Genomic DNA, 14326 nt, shown 5'->3' on the forward strand with positions numbered 1-14326 from the left:
ATTTATCCCAGGGACGCAAGTATTCTTCAATATACACAAATCAATCAATGTGATACACCATATTAACAAATGGAAAAATAAAAACCATATGATCATCTCAATAGATTCAGAAAAAGCTTTTGACACAATTCAACACCCATTTATGATAAAAACTCTCCAGAAAGTGGGCATAGAGGGAACCTACCTCAACATAATAAAGGCCATATAGGACAAACCCACAGCAAACGTCATTCTCAATGGTGAAAAACTGAAAGCATTTCCTCTAAGATCAGGAACGAGACAAAGATGTCCACTCTCACCACTATTTTTCAACATAATTTTGCAAGTCCTAGCCACGGCAATCAGAGAAGAGAAAGAAATAAAATGAATACAAATTGGAAAACAAGAAGTAAAACTGTCACTGTTTGCAGATGACATGATACTATACATAGAGAATCCGAAAAATGCCACCAGAAAACTACTAGAGCTAATCAATGAATTTGGTAAAGTTGCAGGATACAAAATTAATGCACAGAAATCTCTGGCATTCCTATACACTAATGATGAAAAATCTGAAAGAGAAATTATGGAAACACTCCCATTTACCATTGCAACAAAAAGAATAAAATACCTAGGAATAAATCTGCCTAGGGAGACAAAAGACCTGTATGCAGAAAACTATAAGACACTGATGAAAGAAATTAAAGATGATACCAACAGAGGGAGAGATATACCATGTCCTTGGATTGGAAGAATCAACATTGTGAAAATGTCTCTACTACCCAAAGCAATCTACAGATTCAATGCAATCCCTATCAAATTACCAATGGAATTTTTTATGGAACTAGAACAAAAAATCTTAAAATTTGTATGGAGACACAAAAGACCCTGAACAGCCAAAGCAGTCTTGAGGGAAAAAAATGGAGCTGGCGGAATCAGACTCCCTAGCTTCAGACTATACTACAAAGCTAAAGTAATCAAGACAATATGGTACTGGCAAAAAAAGAGAAACATAGATCAATGGAACAAGATAGAAAGCCCAGAGATAAACCCATGCATCTATGGTCAACTAATCTATGACAAAGGAGGCAAAGATATACAATGGAAGAAAGACAGTCTCTTCAATTAATAGTGCTGGGAAAACTGGACAGTTACATGTAAAAGAATGAAATTAGAACACTCCCTAACACCATACACAAAAATAAACTCAAAATGGACTTGAGACCTAAATGTAAGACTGGACACTCTAAAACTTTTAGAGGAAAACCTGGGAAGAACACTCTTTGACGTAAATCACAGCAAGATCTTTTTTGATCCCCCTCCTAGAGTAATGGAAATAAAAACAAAAATAAATAAATGGGGCCTAATGAAATTTCAAAGCTTTTGCACAGCAAAGGAAACCATAAACAAGACGAAAAGACAAGCCTCAGAATGGGAGAAAATATTTGCAAATGAATCAGCAGACAAAGGATTAACTCCAAAATATATAAACAGCCCATGCAGCTCAATATTAAAGAAACAAACAACCCAATCCAAAAATGGGCAGAAGACCTAAATAGACATTTCTGCAAAGAAGACATACAGATGGCCAAGAAGCATGTGAAAATCTGCTCAACATCACTAATTACTAGAGAAATGCAAATCAAAACTACAATGAGGTATCACCTCACACCAATTAGAATGGGCATCCTCAGAAAATCTACAAACAACAAATGTTGGAGAGAGTATGGAGAAAAGGGAACCCTCTTGCACTGTTGGTGAGACTGTAAATTGATACAGCCACTATGGAGAACAGTGTGGAGGTTCCTTAAAAAACTAAAAATAGAATTACCATATGACCCAGGAATCCCACTCCTGGACATATACCCAGAGAAAAGCGTAATTCAAAAAGACACATGCACCCTAATGTTCATTGCAGCACTATTTACAATAGCCAGGTCATGGAAGCAACCTAAATGCCCATCGACAGATGAATGGATAAAGAAGTTGTGGTACATATATATAATGGAATATTACTCAGCTATAAAAGGAACAAAATTGAGTTATTTGTTGAGACGTGGATGGATCTAAAGACTGTCATACAGAGTGAAGTAAGTCAGAATAGAGAAACAAATATCGTATATTAACGCATGTATGTGGAACCTAGAAAAATGGTACAGATGAACCAGTTTTCAGGGCAGAAGTTGAGACACAGATGTAGAGAACAAAAGTATGGACACCAAAGGGGGAAAACCGTGGTGGGGTGGGGATGGTGGTGGTGTGCTGAATTGGGCAATTCGGGTTGACACGTATACACTGACATGTATAAAATTGATGACTAATAAGAACCTGCGATATAAAAAAAGAAAGAAACAAACCATAAAAAACAAGTAATACTAAACTTTCTTTGGGTTATTTGTATGAAAATATGTTAATATAAATGTTTCCGACATTACATGAAATTTCTTTTTTTTAAGATTAGATAGGTATAATATTTATTATATATACTTTTTAAATGGAAGTATAGTTGAAATATAACACTTTGTTAATTTCAGGTCTACAACATAATGATTTGATATTTGTATCCTTTGAAATGCTCACCACAATGAATCTAGTTAGCACCTGTCACCATACACAGCTACAATTATTTTTTTCTTGTGATGAGGAATTTTGAGATCTATTCTCTTAGCAACTTTCAAATATACGTACAGTATTATTAACTATAGTCACCATGCTGTACATTACATCCCCACGACTTAATTATTTTTATAACTGGATGAAAATATACATTTTGATGCTAGAATTATTGCTGAAAGAGGTGTGTTTTTTTTATTAGTTTCTGCTTTGTAACAAAGTGAATCAGTCATACATATACATGTGTTCCCACATACCTTCCCTCCTGCGTCTCCCTCCCTCCCACCCTCCCCATCCCACCCCTCCAGGCAGTCACAAAGCACCGAGCTGATCTCCCTGTGCTATGCGGCTGCTTCCCACTATCATTCTACCTTACGTTTGGTACTGTATATATGTCCATGCCTCTCTTTTGCTTTGTCACAGCTTACCCTTCCCCCTCCCCATATCCTCAAGTCCACTCTCAAGTAGGTCTGTGTCTTTATTCCTGTCTTACCCCTAGGTTCTTCATGACATTTTTTTTCTTAAATTCCACGTATATGTGTTAGCATACGGTATTTGTCTTTCTCTTTCTGACTTACTTCACTCTGTATGACAGACTCTAGGTCTATCCACCTCATTACAAATAGCTCAATTTCGTTTCTTTTTATGGCTGAGTAATATTCCATTGTATATATGTGCCACATCTTCTTTATCCATTCATCCGATGATGGACACTTAGGTTGTTTACATCTCTGGGCTATTGTGAATAGAGCTGCTATGAACATTTTGGTACATGTCTCTTTTTGAATTATGGTTTTCTCAGGGTATATGCCTAGTAGTGGGATTGCTGGGTCATATGGTAGTTCTATTTTTAGTTTTTTAAGGAACCTCCATACTGTTCTCCATAGTGGTTGTACCAATTCACATTCCCACCAGCAGTGCAAGAGGGTTCCCTTTTCTCCACACCCTCCCCAGCATTTATTGTTTCTAGATTTCTTGATGATGGCCATTCTGACTGGTGTGAGATGATATCTCATTGTAGTTTTGATTTGCATTTCTCTAATGATTAATGATGTTGAACATTCTTTCATGTGTTTGTTGGCAGTCTGTATATCTTCTTTGGAGAAATGCCTATTTAAGTCTTCTGCCCATTTTTGGATTGGGTTGTTTGTTTTTTTGCTATTGAGCTGCATGAGCTGTTTATAAATTTTTGAGATTAATCCTTTGTCAGTTGCTTCATTTGCAAATATTTTCTCCCATTCTGAGGGTTGTCTTTTGGTCTTGTTTATGGTTTCCTTTGCTGTGCAAAAGCTTTGAAGTTTCATTAGGTCCCATTTGTTTATCTTTGTTTTTAGTTCCATTTCTGTAGGAGGTGGGTCCAAAAGGATCTTGCTGTGATTTATGTCATAGAGTGTTCTGCCTATGTTTTCCTCTAAGAGTTTGATAGTTTCTGGCCTTACATTTAGGTCTTTAATCCATTTTGAGCTTATTTTTGTGTATGGTGTTAGGGAATGATCTAATCTCATACTTTTACATGTCCCTGTCCAGTTTTCCCAGCACCACTTATTGAAGAGGCTGTCCTTTCTCCACTGTACATTCCTGCCTCCTTTATCAAAGATAAGTTGACCATATGTGCGTGGGTTTATCTCTGGGCTTTCTATCCTGTTCCATTGATCTATCTTTCTGTTTTTGTGCCAGTACCACACTGTCTTGATTACTGTAGCTTTGTAGTATAGTCTGAAGTCAGGGAGCCTGATTCCTCCAGCTCCGTTTTTCGTTCTCAAAATTGCTTTGGCTATTCGGGGTCTTTTGTGTTTCCATACAAATTTTGAAATTTTTTGTTCTAGTTCTGTGAAAAATGCCAGTGGTAGTTTGATAGGGATTGTATTGAATCTGTAGATTGCTTTGGGTAGTAGAGTCATTTTCACAATATTGATTCTTCCAATCCAGGAGCATGGTATATCTCTCCATCTATTTGTATCATCTTTAATTTCTTTCATCAGTGTCTTATAATTTTCTGCATACAGGTCTTTTGTCTCCTTAGGTAGGTTTATTCCTATTCTTTTTGTTGCAATGGTAAATGGGAGTGTTTTCTTGATTTCACTTTCAGATTTTTCATCATTAGTGTACAGGAATGCCAGAGATTTCTGTGCATTAATTTTGTATCCTGCTACTTTAACAAATTCATTGATTAACTCTAGTAGTTTTCTGGTAGCATCTTTAGGATTCTCTATGTATAGTATCATGTCATCTGCAAACAGTGACAGCTTTACTTCTTCTTTTCCAATTTGGATTCCTTTTATTTCTTTTTCTTCTCTGATTGCTGTGGCTAAAACTTCCAAAACTAAGTTGAATAAGAGTGGTGAGAGTGGGCAACCTTGTCTTGTTCCTGATCTTAGTGGAAATGCTTTCAGTTTTTCACCATTGAGGATGATGTTGGCTGTGGGTTTGTCATATATGGCCTTTATTATGTTGAGGAAAGTTCCCTCTATGCCTACTTTTTGCAGGGTTTTTATCATAAATGGGTGTTGAATTTTGTCGAAAGCTTTCTCTGCATCTATTGAGATGATCATATGGTTTTTCTTCTTCAATTTGTTAATATGGTGTATCACATTGATTGATTTGCATATATTGAAGAATCCTTGCATTCCTGGAATAAACCCCACTTGATCATGGTGTATGATCCTTTTCATGTGCTGTTGGATTCTGTTTGCTAGTATTTTGTTGAGGATTTTTGCATCTATGTTCATCAGTGATATTGGCCTGTAGTTTTCTTTCTTTGTGACATCCTTGCCTGGTTTTGGTATCAAGGTGATGGTGGCCTCATAGAATGAGTTTGGGAGTGTTCCTCCCTCTGCTATATTTTGGAAGTGTTTGAGAAGGATAAGTGTTAGCTCTTCTCTAAATGTTTGATAGAATTCACCTGTGAAGTCATCTTGTCCTGGGCTTTTGTTTGTTGGAAGATTTTTAATCACAGTTTTAATTTCAGTGCTTGTGATTGGTCTATTCATGTTTTCTATTTCTTCCTGATTCAGTCTCGGAAGGTTGTGATTTTCTAAGAATTTGTCCATGTCTTCCAGGTTGTCCATTTTATTGGCATAGAGCTTCTTGTAGTAATCTCTCATGATCTTTTTTATTTCTGCATTGTCAGTTGTTACTTCTCCTTTTTCATTTCTAATTCTATTGATTTGAGTCTTCTCCCTTTTTTTCTTGATGAGTCTGGCTAATGGTTTATCAATTTTGTTTATCTTCTCAAAGAACCAGCTTTTAGTTTTATTGATCTTTGCTATCATTTCCTTCATTTCTTTTTCATTTATTTCTGATCTGATGTTTATGATTTCTTTCCTTCTGCTAACTTTGGAGTTTTTTTGTTCTTCTTTCTCTAATTGCTTTAGGTGCCGGGTCAGGTTGTTTACTCGAGATGTTTCCTGTTTCTTAAGGTGGGATTGTATTGCTACAAACTTCCCCCTTAGAACTGCTTTTGCTGCGTCCCATAAGTTTTGGGTCGTCGTATTACATGAAATTTCTAAAAATCTTATATGTTCTTGTATAATGCTATTAGTCATACCTAGTTATTACTTTAAAATGTATATCTCAGAAATAAATAATTTCCTTGCCAATTGCATTATTATGAACTTTCATCAAATCTTTACCTGTCGTCATTTTTAAGTCTTTTGTTATTTACATACAGTTCTGGGTGTACTCTGATGCTTTTGCAAAAATGTTCCTATAAAAGGTTTTCATCTTCAATGAACTCATGGAAAAGACTCTGACAAGTACAGGTTTCTGGTAACTGACTATACTGCTGAACTGAATGAAAAAGCATTTTCAGAACTCTAATGGAAAACTGATGAATTCATAAAAGTGCTAAGAAAAGATCAAGATGAAGAAAAAAATTAATTACATGGGACTGAGTGAAATGATGAGGGTGATTATAATTTTTGTGACTTTCAGTGTGAATAATAATAAAAAAAATCCCACAAGGACTCAGAGGCAAAAAATATACAGATCAATTATCACTGCAAAGTAAAGGAGCTGTTACAGTGGAGGATTACTGGACTGAATGTCAATATTATGATATAGTATGAGTGTGTTTCGTGTTTGGTAATTGCAATCATTGTTGTGTTTGTTGTGGTCATCCATTTACAATGCTTGGTGTCAGTTTATTTATCTCTTGTAAAAATAAAATACATTGTGTGTGTGTGAAAAAAAATGAGAAAGAATTAAGATCATTAATAATACTTTAATGGAAAGAATTCAAGCAAATTGATAAGAAGGACACTAGCACCTCAATAATCAAATATGGGCAAAGGTCATGAACAAACATCTCACAGAAAAGGAAATGCAAATTGTCATTCTGCTACAACTGTGCTCTCTTTAATCTGTTCTCCCAATGAACAGCAGAGTAATTTTTCTAAAACAGGATCATGTTTACTCCATTGCTGAAGTTTCTTCTCCATTTTCTGTGAGCTTATTTTAAGTACTTTTAAACTTTTGTAAGAAGAAGCGAGTTATACTATCACAAATTGAGAGAATGTTCATTAGAAAGCAGTCTGTGATTGGTGAAGATTGAGCATCATTTTCAGAAGAGTAGAGTGACATGAGACTGATTTCAGGGGCTTATAGAGAGAGTTATGGGAAACAACTGCAGGATAAACATTGTCCACACATTCAAAAAGCTTGTCAAGGAAAGGGAGTGAAACATGACAATAGCTAACAGGGGAAATGGTTATTAACCTACCCATGTGTGGAACAGATACTGACTGTAGATCTTGTTTTGACTTCTTACCTTCCTGTTTGTTTGTTTCTGTTCTTTTGTAGAGGGATCATCAATGTAAAATTTGAGAAGTACAGATAAGTGTAAGGAGATAGAAAAGGCATCATCCCAAGGCCCCACCACACAGAAACAGTACTGATATTTTAGAGAATTCCTTTTCAACACCATTTATAGGATACCTTTGTTTTTTAATATGTATGAGATATTACATTTCTCTATAAATTTGAGGTAATATAAGGCCTCTTTTCATTTTGTGCTATTTATATCCCTTTTCATCCAAACTGGTGGTGTATCTGAAATGCAATTCTCCTAAAATTTTTTTGTCTCCCATGAATCTCATTGAAATTTGGCTCATTAGACAAAAGCAACACACAAATCTTTTTGAGATAAACCTTTTTCTACTTTAAGCTTCTGCTAAGACTGCCTAAGAACAATACTATGTGCTTCTTAAAAGCCTATTGTTCAACAGAAATATTCCCCTTAGACTTTTCTGAGGTTTTACCAAAAGCCTTTACATTCGCACCCTTAATTTTTAAAATTAATTAATTAATTTATTGGCTGTGTTGGGTCTTTGCTGCGCACGGGCTTTCTTTAGTTGCAGCGAGCAGAGGTTACTCTTCGTTGCAGTGCACGGGCTTCTCATTGCGGCAGCTTCTCTTGTTGAGGATCAGGGGCTCTAGGTGTGTGGGCTTCAGTAGTTGTGGCATGCAGACTCAGTAGTTGTAGCTCATAGGCTCTAGAGCGCAGGCTCAATAGTTGGGGAGCAGGGGCTTAGTTTCTCTGCAGCCACCCCCTCAATTTTATCTTTAGAACATGTTTTACTGAGACTGATTTGGATTTGATATTTGCCCAGAAGCTAATTCCTAATTTTGGCATCATTTTAAAAATCATACTTATCATTATACGTCTATTATTGCTATATATATCCATTGATATTCTATTATATACATATTTTCTATATACATATATATGTAAAATAATTAGTGCTAAAAAATCCAGTTTCCCATGTCATCAATATTTCATAAACAACATTTTGATTGACTTTTTAAATCCTATATGCTGTTTTTCATCTAATCATTCCCCAGATGTATACACGGGGGTAGCTGTTTCCAAGTTTTGTATTTATAAACCACATGTTGAACAACTTGGACATGGATTTTTTTTCAAATATCAAGCTTTTTCCTTAAAATTGTTCTTAAATGTAGAATAACTGGATCAAAGGGTATTAATACTTTCATTATTTGTTAAATATCGCAATACTACTTTCCAAGGACATTGAATTATTTTTCACCTTTGCTTTCTTTCTTACTTCAGCCTTATTACTTATATGTCATCCTTTTTTTTTTCCCCCCTCAAAACTCTTCCTACTTTCAGCCTTTCTCTGGTTGTTTATTTTTCTGGTTCTTTTTTTTTTTTAATTGTGATAAGAATACTGTTTCTCTGGTTATTCATATTCTCTGTGTTGCTCTTCTTTTCAACTAAAAAGTCAGTCACCACTTCCTTTAACCCAATAAATATGTATCAGGAGGGAGCCAATATTATGCCTTGGTCTCTTCCATTTCCTCCAATGTAGGAAACAAGGTAGGTACTTTTGTGGGTTTTTTGGTTTGTGTTTAATGGCATAAACACACTTTAGTTTATAGGAATTGTCATTCTACTAAATTGGTTTTGTTTTCATGGAGTGAGATTATTTTCAATATGCCATAATATATGTCCACATAGGGTCACCTTGAAAATGTAACATTTCAAGCTTTAGTCATATTATTTCTTTTTTACATTCACCATTTCCACACTACAGCCAAAAGCTTTCTCAGCATTTGCTTTGATTTCAGTGCATTTCTGACTGCTTTTGCAGAGATCTGTGAGTTTCAGATGTAGCTGAGCCCCACCTGTTACCAACTCATCCACTGTGATGTCATGACAGCACTAGTGTGTCGGCCCAAATCAGGAAGATATATTCAGTGGTGGTTCAGGCATCCATGTAGCCAATCTGTTGGAAGGTCAGGAGCTGGAAAAGTCAATAATAACAAAAACAACTCTTCTTTAGTTGAGGCTAATAGAATGGTAAATTATAAGTGCTTCAGTGAAACCTGATAAAGTGACTGGTCTATATTCAGGTGTCTTTAGTATGTTAAATTTGCAAATAAGAAAGCATAATAGTGCTTCCCTGGTGGCGCAGTGGTTGAGAGTCCGCCTGCCAATGCAGGGGACACGGGTTCGTGCCCCGGTCCGGGAAGATCCCACATGCCATGGAGTGGCTGGGCCCGTGAGCCATGGCTGCTGAGCCTGTGAGTCTGGAGCCTGTGCTCCGCAATGGGAGAGGCCACAACAGTGAGAGGCCCGCATACCGCCAAAAAAAAAAAAAAGAAGAAAGCATAATAGATTTAGACATTGAGCATCAATGACTGTAAACATCACAAAAGGAGAGAGAAACAGGAAATATGTCTTCCTGATGGAAGAAAACAATTTGTCACACACAAAAAAATTTAACATAAATCTTGTTCAATTTTTAGGAAATATTGATGACAGAGAAAAATATTGAATTACACCAGCAATCAGGAAAATAAGGACTTGATTTATTTAACAAAAGAATTATAAGAAAACACAAATTAGAGGAGAAACCTAAAAAGTTAAAGAGACTTAGAGGATGTATTAACTAATGCAATGTTGTAACCTTATTTGGATCTTGATTCAAAAGAACTGTTAAAAAATTTTGATGTATATGAGATGGCTGACAATCTGACCACTGACTAGATATTTGATGATTTTAGGGAATTATTATTAGTTTTGTTTTGGTTTGCTGTGATAATAGTATTGTGATTATGCTAAAACAAAATAGTCCTTAACTTTTAGAGATACATACTTAGATATTTACAGATAAAATATGATGTTAGGCATTTGCTTCAAAATAATATGAGGGAAGGGAATGAGTAAGGGTATAGATTAGACAAGACTGATTTTGAATTGATAATTGTTGAGGCTCAGTGATGTGAATGTGGAAAATTGCTCAGAAGAATTATGTAAATAAGATTGAAAAGAATCTTGCCATTGAAACTCAAGCAGAATTTACATTTCTCTTGAGAAAAAAGTGACATCTTTCAAGTTTGGTGGAGAGAAGGAACTCCAGAATGAATGTGCCTGGCTCAATGGTGTTTCAAGAGTGAGAGTAAAATAAGGATTATCTAGGTGCATGACAGTTACTGCAAGGTGTACTTCATGAAGAAAAGTATAATCTAGAGAGAAGGAGAGGCATATAAAAATTTCCAGCAATGAAATAAGCAAAGTATTTATAAATATAATTAAAATTTTATCATAAAATATGATAATTATTTTGTGTTTAAAATGTTCAATGACAAAATGGCGCTAAAATGATAAGGAATTAGGAGTGTTGAGTGGGTAATTAAAGTATATTAAAGTCCTCTTTTTCAGAAGGAGAATAGAAATAATGAATAACTAGAATGTATTGGAAAACTGATATTTGAGTTTCTTAGTTAAAAATCTAAGGGTAATTGCTATAAGTACATAATTAAATCTATATATTTGGAACCAACAGAGTGGGAAAAAATGAAAGATTAAAAAAACTTTATTAATGTAATGGAAGGCAAGGGAAATTTTTTTAAATGAAACAAATAATAAATATAGTAAACAGAACAATAAAATAAGATAATGGATAAAATCCCAAGTATAACAGTACTCAAAAGGTATTAAAATGAAAATTTACCTATTAAGAGATAGAGATTATTACCCAGTTACTAGAAAAAAATTGGTACGGGCTCCTTATAGTATGCCCACTTGGAAAAACCACAACAACAACAAAGAATTGTTGATTATGGAGGAATGGGGAAATATACACATCAGCAAAATTATAATCAAAGGGTAGCTAATGAACCTCTGTTTTTGGTAATTTGCAGTTTAGATAACATGTAAAATCGTCTGCTACAAAATATCTGGAAATGATAGATAAAATATGATAAACAATATTTTAAATATATATCTCAGTTTACAAGAAAGAGAAATACTCAGGACCTTAAATAAAAAAGAATAAGGAATAAAATGTTACATATGTGGTTGTTTCTAGAAAAGTCGCCAATCTCAGTAACCAAAAACCAAAGAACTTGAGTTTCAATCAGATGAAAATCTTAAATTCAAGAAAGGAGAGTTGGTATGCAAATTTGAAACCCCATCTCCACTCCACTGTCTTACATAGAGCTGGAACTAGAATAGCCACACCCATTGGCAAAGAAAGACAACGGAAAAGCTTATGTGTCTTGGCCTGGACTCCGAATTAGAGTTTTCAAAGTCTCCTTTAAGAACTTGACATCTCAGTTTAACCTCAAGGAAACTTGGGGTTTAAATTTACTCCCAAACTGAGAAATTAAGATAAAAGGTGGATCCAGGTGGCAATACCCTTGGATGACCAAACAGGAGCAAATGTAAGACCTCTCTGGAAGTTCGTAATTCCAGTAGTCTCCAACAGGACTGCCACAGAGATACCCTACATAAAATGAAATCAGTTTTTCACTGATCTTTCCAGTTCAGTTCTCTCTAGTACCCAGAAGCCAGCAATCCTTCAACCCCACCAGGATCTCTGATCCATTGATCCCATCACCTTTCCACAATCCCACACCCCCTAGATATCTGAATCATTCCTCTCCTTACCCAGCTTAAATCATGGACAGGCATTACATTTAGGCATATATTGTCAACTCCATCGCCTCTATCTACCTTTATGGTATTCACTAGGCCGTCAAATCCACCTGTCTTCTCTGCACCTGCACGTTAAAGCTGAACATGGCTGAGAATAATGCTGAAACACTGACTGGCTCCTACTTTAAGTTAATAACCAGAGCCTCCAGTGACCTAGTACTGCCGAGGAATCTGACTATACATCCTAGTCCGTTCTCCATTCTTCCACTCTCCTACTCCAATGTTCTGTACCTTCTATCTTCGAAAACCCTTGGTACCTTTTTTCCCATCCTCTCAGATGATGACCTTGCTTCCTACTTCTCTGGAAGAGTTGTGACAGTCAGAAAAATAATTGCCACAAACTTCCATCATCCTATCTACTCATACTTGTCAGATTACCAGCCTTCCTTCTCTAATTGTAGATGAAAATTTGTGTCTTGATCTCAGACTAACTCTTTGAATTATGCACAAGACACCATCCCCTCCTGATTAAATACATCACTTAAATACTTTTCCTTTCCCTCTCCCACACCTTCAGTTTTCCACTCTTCACGGTGACTTTGAGGAGCAAATTTGGTATCTCTCCTCTCTTAAAGTGCACACACACACACACACACACACACACACACACGGAAAGATCTCTTGACTCTACTTTTCCCTCCAGATCCTGACCCCTTTTTTCTGCACATTTTTTGCAACTAAGCTCCTAGAAAAAGTTGTCTTTACTCACCTGTTTCAATTCCCCTCTTATCATCTGGCTTTTGCTCCGACTGCTCCATCATAACTGCTCTTATGGTTACTTGTGGTCCCCCATAACTAAATCTAAGTGTCAGTTTTCAATCCTCATCCTACATTACCTAACTACAACATTTGATACAGCTGGGCATTCCCACCTCCTGGAAACACTCTCCACTTGATCCCAGATTCCACTCTCTCCTGATTCCTTTCTTATCTCTCTGGCTTCTCCTGTTCATTTATTTTGCTAATTCCTCCTCTTCTACAGTCAACCTTAACATGGTAGTACCCCAGGGGTCAGCCTTTAGACTTCTCTTCTCTGTTTATACACACTCCCATGGGGAGCTCATCTAATCCCTGGTTTGATATTGTCTATATGCCATGACTACCAATTTTAAATCCCTAGCCTGCACCTCTCCTGTGAACTCCACACTTATATTTTGAATTGCTCATTTGAAATCTCCACTTGGATGTCTAACATACATCTCAAACTTAACATGTTCATTACTGAACTCCTTTCTCTTCCACCCTCAAACATATTCTATATAGTTACTGAATGGAAATTCCACTTTTTAAGTTGCCAGGCTCAAAACTTCAAAGACATTATTGACTCCTCTTTTCTCTCATACCTCACATCCAGTACTTTAGGGAATCTTAATGGCTCTACCTTTAATATAATCTTTATTTGATCAATTCTTATCATCTCTGCTGTTTCTACTTTGGTTCAAGTCATCATCATAATTAGGTAACAGCAATAGTTTCCTAAATGCCCTCCATGCTTCCACTGTCAAACCCTTTAATCTATTTTCAAATAATATTCAAAGTTGATATTCTTACTAATGCTTACAAAGCCCTACATGATCTGCCTACCCATTATACCCACTCCATTCTCTAGCCTCCCCTACTACTTTCCCCAAACTCTCTTTTCTACAGTAACACTGGCCTCCTTGCTGTTCCATGGAGATGTCAGTCATGCTTCCGCATGAGGGCTGGAAAAGCTCTTCTGGAGATCCATGTGGCTCACTTTCTCACCTCTTTTAAGTCTCTGCTCAAATACCATCTTTTAAATGAAGCCAAATGTGACAGCTCATTTATTTTGCAAGCACTCCCACTATCACTGTGGACCTACCAAATCCACTTGCTCTGCTCTATATTTTTTCCATATGACTTATCATCTTATAAAATATAATAAAATTTACCCTATTTATTATGTTGTGATTCCTACCACTAGAATGTAGACTCCATTGAGAACAGAAAATTGAATCTGTTTTCCCCACTGATATACTCTCAGCCCCAAGCAAAAGACCTGCCACTTATAAATAAGAACTCAGTTAGTATTTGTTGATAGAATAAATAAACCTAAAATTACAAAACATTTGGGGATCTTAAGTTATAGGATAGTTGAATAGCAACTACAAAATAAAGCATGTTTAAACTGATTAAAGACACAAAATAGGGGGGAAAACAAATGCAAAGAATAAGAAAAATGATATAGTGCTATCAATATCAGACATAATAGCATCTTTTAACATCTTTATTGGAGTATAATTGCTTTAC

Source organism: Hyperoodon ampullatus (assembly GCF_949752795.1).
Source record: "Hyperoodon ampullatus genome assembly, chromosome: 1".
Classification (NCBI taxonomy): Eukaryota; Metazoa; Chordata; class Mammalia; order Artiodactyla; family Ziphiidae; genus Hyperoodon; species Hyperoodon ampullatus.